Genomic DNA, 7,322 nt, shown 5'->3' with positions numbered 1-7,322 from the left:
AGGGTTTCTGCTGAATATGGTTACAAAAGTAAATAGGCAGTCGCGGAAAATTGTCCCGAAAGAAGTAAACCCCAAGCGGAGGTGTGAAAACCGTGTCGAAAGCTGAATTGCACCTGGGCCTTATCCTTGCATGCGGGGCTCTACAAGAATGGACGAACCCCTTTCTCTAGCTTCTCGTAGGAACAACAATGACAACACCAAACATAGTTGTAGTAAGTGCGGTTCAAAACAACAGAACGCGCAGGGCTCCCTACAATAGGTCAGAGAACAATGCCGACCATTCTAGAGCTGGGGAGCCAATGAAAATAAATTCAATGCGATGGATCGACTGGATCTCGCGACCTTTAGGTGGACGGAGGGACTTAATCATGAATTGCTAGAGTGCTACAATGCGAGTGTGGCCCCTGAACGGGGTTACATCGCACGGCTGCATGCTCTGCGGTGCGAGAAACACCCGGAGTTATCGCACTTTTCGCAGCAACGTCTGAGAAACCATGCTGAACTACTCCGAAAAAGGGGCTATGTAAGCGGAACGCCTACAGCTAGAACAAGCCGGCAACAGAAAAAGAGAGGCGACACTAAGACGAACAGCGGGCAGGCATCCAATAGAGGAAGAGCGATGCTTTATGACCCGGAAAAACATCAAGGTTTCTCTCAAGCCTAATGATCTGGTTGAAATGGATGACGAGCTTCATGGATATTTTCCGAAAAATCTAAACTCTGGGCAATTAATTATTGTGTGTATAATACAGCAAGAGCTTTGGCCAATGCGAAACGTAAACCAATACCAACGGTTGATCATAAGACCAAAAGCCGAATGCATCAACTTTCTATAAAGATAGGCTGGGCAAGACAGTACGCGTCCCGCATTCAATTTGTGATTGACTACATTACATCTGGCAGGAATTTTACCGCCAAGGTTCGAAAGTTCACACGCGAACTCCGGCCCCGTTATCACACACTTAACAAGTCAAAGCTGCTAACCATCAGGCAGCATATGGTTGAGAGAATACGGATACTATCTGACGCTAAAAGAAGCCTAGAGCGGATGGCGAGATGGGTCACAGAAACTCAACAGTTTCTCTCTGACCCATCTCGACTCTTCCAAGACCCTCCAGTTACTGTCGAACACCCGTCCAAACCAGAGGAGGTCGAAGTATTTTGGAGAGAAGTCTACGAAGTGCAGCATAGACTGGACGAAGACTCAGAAAATGTGAATAGCTTCAAGGAGCTATGTGATGCCCTCATAACACCTGATAAAAAATGCCCACCCATCACTAACGAGGAGGTGAAAAAAGTATTAAGAGGGATGAAGAACTATTCCGCACCGGGACCAGATTGTATCAAAACCTTCTGGTGAAAGAAGTTTCCTTCAACCCATCAGCATTTTGCTCGTATTTTCACCTGATATTTAATGTCGGAAAAGCCGATTCCGGTGTGGTTGGTGGAAGGGCGCACAATACTCCTGATGAAAATAGGCAACTTAGCTGGCCCGAAGAATTACAGGCCAATCACTTGTCTGAACATGCTGTATAAGATATTCACAGCTATCCTAAATGATAGGATTGTTCGGGGAATTGAACCTGTGTGGCAAGAAATGTATGAACAACAAGGCTCAAAGAAAGGCGTAGCGGGATGTGGGAGAAACTGCTCATCGATAGATGTGTTTGCAAATATGCAGCATTCTACCAGCGTGACCTATCAATGGCCTGGATTGATTATCGGAAAGCTTTTGTTTCGACCTCCCATAGACTTAACATCTGTCTTTTGGAAATCTTAAAGGTTCATCCGCAAATAGTAGATAGGTGCATAGAGAGATTGATGCCGCTTTGGAAAACCAGATTTACTATCTCATCTGCAAAAAATCGTGTGACAACTAACAAGGTCACCTTTCAGAGAGCATTACACCTTGGATGTAAGGTAGGATAAAGGTCGCTTTTGTCTCTCTTTCTTTAGTGGGTTGTGTTGAGTTGTTTTTTTAGTGTTTTTTCTTATTGTTTGATCAATTCGTTTCTTTGTATAATCGTTCTGTATTAGGACTTATTTAACGTTTGGTAACTCTTTTTGTAAATTATCTTGATCTTTTATGTAGACAGGCCTGTATACAATGGACTTGATTACCGATTATGTTTGAGATAGGAAGGTGGAAGGAGGCATGTAGGTATCTGTTTGTATGCGTGAGTTTTCTGTAAACTTAATGTTCTAATGTTTTATCAGATCTTTCGTAAACTAGTGTGTCCACGAAAGGCAATTTTCCGATTTCTTTAATTTCCATAGTGAACTGGTCATTTAAATGTAATCGATTGATGAAATCTGATAACTTATTTAGTTCATCTCGTCCCTGTTGCCAGATAACAAAAGTGTCGTCAACGTAACGGTAACAAAATTCCGTTTTAAGCTTGGAATGGTTGAGGATTTTGGTTTCTAGATGTTCCATAAAGATGTTGGCAATTACAGGCGAGATTGAAAATCCCATTTCTGCTCCTGTTGTTTGTTCACAGAATTGGTTATTAGAAGAGAAGTCAGCATTATTGAGGCAATGTTCCATCAAAGGTATGAGCTCAGAGGGGAAGTTTGCAAAAGATTTATTAATATTAATTGCGGCACTGATTGGTACTTTCATAAAGATAGATGATACCTCACAACTCACTATGATGTCTCGGGGTCGAATGTGAATCTGTTGTACCTTTTTGATGAAGTCTAATGTGTTTTGGATGCCAGTTATAGAGTTTTCTGTACGTTTTTTCTTGTTTTGTTAAGTTTGAGGAAGGAAGTTAGCTTAACGTAAAATTTTGGCCATCCTATGTCGTGTGTTATTCGCTTTTTCGGGTAAAAGGGTATATATCTTGGATTCCAAATTACTGACGATTTGTTCTTGCGGGATTTTGGAAGGAGCTGCTGCAGAATTATGTCTTTCAAACGAGGCTGAGATAATTTTATTACTGAGAGGATGGTCTCAGATATTTTTTACTGTATTAGTTAGTGGCGTTTACCTTGCTGGAAGTAATTTGTCTAATTTTAATTTCTGCTTTTGAGTGAAAAGATTTTCAATCCGTTGGCATTGGACAAATAATATGCGGTCCAATGTAGATCAAATATAAAATCTGATATTGTTATATAAGAACAGATGAAGTTTTAATAGGTTTTTGGAAGTAGTGTGCAATATAAATTTTGTATGTTGTAATTTTTATTACGAGAGAAGCAAACTTGTATTTGTAGAATTGATTTGGATTTAGATCGATCACGCGTCGTTACTCAAATTCTGGTTTATTTTAACAATATAAAGATTATAGATTAAATAGAATGCTAAATAATTATTTTTATGGTTTCAAAAAAAACGTTAAAATGGAAAGTCTGAGCTTAGAAGAATAATCTCCAAACATTTAAACATTTCTTATATAAGTCCACTACATTTATAAACGATTTTAGAATTTGAAATTATTATGACTCATTTAGTCAAAGATCAGATAAGACAATTGTATACTTTTTTATTGATATATATAAATTTCAAAGACAGTGCCAGGATTTTTTCTCTCTCATTCTGAACAGTCTATTCTTTGTCTGAGAAAAAGAATATCATGTGCAGGGTAATCTCTCTTAGCAACGTTCACTAAACTCTTACGAGTGAATCAAATGAAATTTTCGCTTGGACGTAAAATATTTTCTACTTATTGAAAATATATATGTAGTTCTTTCTGCACATCGATGTAATATAAATTATTATGTCTTGAATTACCGAAACTATTTATAAAAGGCCGCGTAAAGTAAAACATCTCCTCTCTCAGTTACGTTTACTACATGTTTACTCGTGCACTTTACCCATCAAATATTGATAGGTAATATAAAAATAGGTTGTGACGATGAATAATTTCCATTAATTTCTTTTTTCTTTTTTGGTAATTTTTAATTGTGACCGCAGCCGATAATTCGCGTACAAAAACCTCGGAGGATCCTGGACAAAATCTTGCACACTTCTGAATGATCAGGTGAATTGAGGCGTGCACTCCTGTACAGAAACACGCATGGGGTCCTCTCCAGAACTCGTAGCAAAAACTTAAGTCCGGGATTCGATCCCTGAGCCGGTAACTCTGGGAATTTTTCTATGATCCTTCACCGAGATTCAGGTTGTTTGGAACCCGCTTTAAACTGTAGGTTCCCTTTTCGTGTACTTGACAGCAATCCAGTCAGTCAATGCTATGGTTAAAAACCTGGCTTTTTCCAATATGTCGGGGCACACTGCTCTCATCAGATCACTTGATTGCATTATAAGATGCGTCCCTGACTGATGATATATACAGTGATGGCCCCGCGCAAGGTAATCAAATAATAATAATATCCCTACAAAAGGTGTTTTTGCGTTGGTATAGCGGTAGGGCTTGAGCTTTTTCTCGTGATTTTGACGGGAATATGCTGGCGATAGTACTGCTACTGACGGGGTTTACCATACCAGACGGGCAGATAACGAAAAGGAGAGACTAAGAGAATACAAAAACCCTTAAATAATAATGGAAAGTATTTTAAAGATTTTGAAACGCCTGTAGCTTTCCGAATATCTCCCTGAAGCCCCGCTGGGGGCCATAGCATGGAGAACGGTAGCGATAGTAAGCTGCGATATGGTCAGGTAGATCTCACTAACCAAACAGCTAGACAGCGAAAAACGGTCGCTGTCAAGACTAATCTACACATTAGAGAAGCCACAGAAGCCGCGTTATACGATCAAGGAGGGGCAATTAATGTTCTTACTCAACCTGTTAATGATCCCACATCACCATATCCTCCAGAGGTGGATGGCCTTATGCAAACACAGGCAGAAGCAGAGGTTGTAAACAGATAGCTTTCGAGTGTTGAAATAGCTTCTATCAAAATGGAAGTGGCAGAGCAGCTTCCTATTATTGAACTCATCTTGGACGATGTGGACAAAGAAGACTTGATTGAAGCCGAATGTGTAGGTGCTAGGGATAATAAATATAAAGTAACGGATCCACTAGAACTAGATCCAGATAATAATAACGATGATGTGGGCAGCGAAATTCCAGACAAACTGCAGCTTCTGAAAAGGAATTTTGGTCATGCTTTGCTAGAGTTTAGATATGCAGTACCAACACTGAGGCATTCTCTGACCAAGATAAACATCACAAAGAATCTGCGTGCACTCATGGAACACCTCAAAATCAAGGTTTTACCTGCGTATTTAAACGTAACAAAAGATTTGTTAGAGGTGCAAACTCTTGTATACTGCCGAACTGTGGCAACCGTTAGAACTAAGCGTACAAATGCAGCCTTTGTCCGAGCAAGGTATCGAGATGCACCATGGAAGATCAGGCTTGATATAAATGTCATCAAAAGTAAGGTGCAAATTCGGTGGATTAACTCCATCAATATTGGATGAGATTACAGACTCTCAGCGATATTCTTACTGCTAGACAGCGTCGGTACAAGAAAAGTATTGCTGGAGGGAACAAAATCGAACCTTTCTGACAGACGAAAGAAGGTTCTACTGTGAACTGAGTATTAAGCAAAATAACCAGAAAGATACAGAAATCCCTTCATTGGAAGTCATAAATAACTACTGGCCGGGTGTTTGGGGAAATATAAACAGATGCAATTTGTACCATCCGTAAAGCAGACCTTGCCTCCATCCCCTTGAAATTTTCCTCAGATAAGCCCTCGAATTTAAGTTCAGACATTATGGAGGAATTAGAAATACAATGGAGGCAGAAAGCTATCCACGCCTACTGTTTAGGTATGGCAGCGGTAAGGGACAAGCTTCAAACTACACCATTCTCGTAATCGAATACCTACAACATCATCGCAGGAGGATTCAAGCATCGTACTAAATGAGTTTACAACAACTTTGTCTCGTCAGTCACTACACTTTATCCGTAGCTATGGTGTAAACCCGGGTTTACCTAAGTAAAAGGTTTAAAAAAGAAGATGAATATTATATAATAATAATAAATTTGATGAAGATTTAGTAGTAAATTGGACTTATAATTCACAGTGAACTTTCGACTAAAGGTTTCAGGAAATTTAAAAAAACAGTATTACATTCTCATTACCTCTGCTGTTAGTTGATATTGACTATGATGTCTGGCTTTTAAACAATCGTGAAAGTACTTACTCAAAAAATTATTTAATCTTGGTTAAACAATTGATAATTTTTTCAAGCTGGCACGAGATGAGGATTTACGACATGCCAGCCTCAATCGATTACATTCTGAATAACACAAATCAAAGTAATCTGAACTTGGCCTGTTATTCTGAAGGGTGTACTCAAGCTGTTGTTATGGGTTCCCTCAAACCCGAATATAATAAAAAAGTCAAATTTGTACTAGCGTTGTCTACATTAAAAAAGGACTATGTTTTGCTCTTTCTTTCATTATAGTTTCAATAGAAAACTTTTGTTGTAAAAATTATTCATTTACACGTTAAACTCTTTATAACTTAGCCATATGTATTTTCAAAATCTCGCCGCGTAAGGCTTGAGATTGTGTATGGTAACTTTCCATAAATTACGACAAAATTCTGTTATCTGCAACAAAAATTTACTTACAGTTCTTCCGGCTGATTATCGTAGAATTCGTTTTCATAGATATATAATGTTCATTATTCACTCTTTACGTCAGACTTTACACTCCTGGGAGTAAAAAATAGAGCTTTAGCCTCGATTCATAGGCATCAAAAAGAACTAAAATCATGCATATGATATGAAAACTAATGTTGAAAAAAAATTACAACAAAATAGTTTAATTTTTGATTACTTAAATTTAAATTAATTTATTAATAATAATGGTTAATAACATTTTAATTAATAAAATGATGACATAGTCCATGTAATCCTCTAGGTATTTGGTGTTCACACATAGCGTAATTTATTCGATCTATTTTGAGAAATGATTAAACTATTCATTCCGAAATAATTACGGAATTGATAATTAGCAATCAAAAATATTTTCGCAGCACTTCTAAATAGTTTTAAAAATATCCAGGTTATATTTGAATTTTCATCACAGTCCGCTTTGAAAAGACCACTTTGTTTCTCCTAAACTCCGGTTGACGTAAACAATTCTTTTTTCTTAGACTGATTTATGAAATATAAATATCTCGAAGAATAAAATCAAGGCGAGTATAACTCACGAGATAGCGAATACAGCTTGTACACTTCATATGCTCTAATGAAGCAACAAAATAATCACTAGTTCTACCTTTGACTAAATTCTTCATCAATATAGTAAGAAATTTTTCCTGTGCTTAGGAAAAAATGAACATCGTTTATACTCTGGTCTTATACTTGGCTGTTGCGCTTAATGCTATTGGTAAAT

This window comes from Belonocnema kinseyi, chromosome 1, assembly GCF_010883055.1.
Source record: "Belonocnema kinseyi isolate 2016_QV_RU_SX_M_011 chromosome 1, B_treatae_v1, whole genome shotgun sequence".
Lineage (NCBI taxonomy): Eukaryota > Metazoa > Arthropoda > Insecta > Hymenoptera > Cynipidae > Belonocnema > Belonocnema kinseyi.
This window is presented reverse-complemented; position numbering follows the sequence as displayed.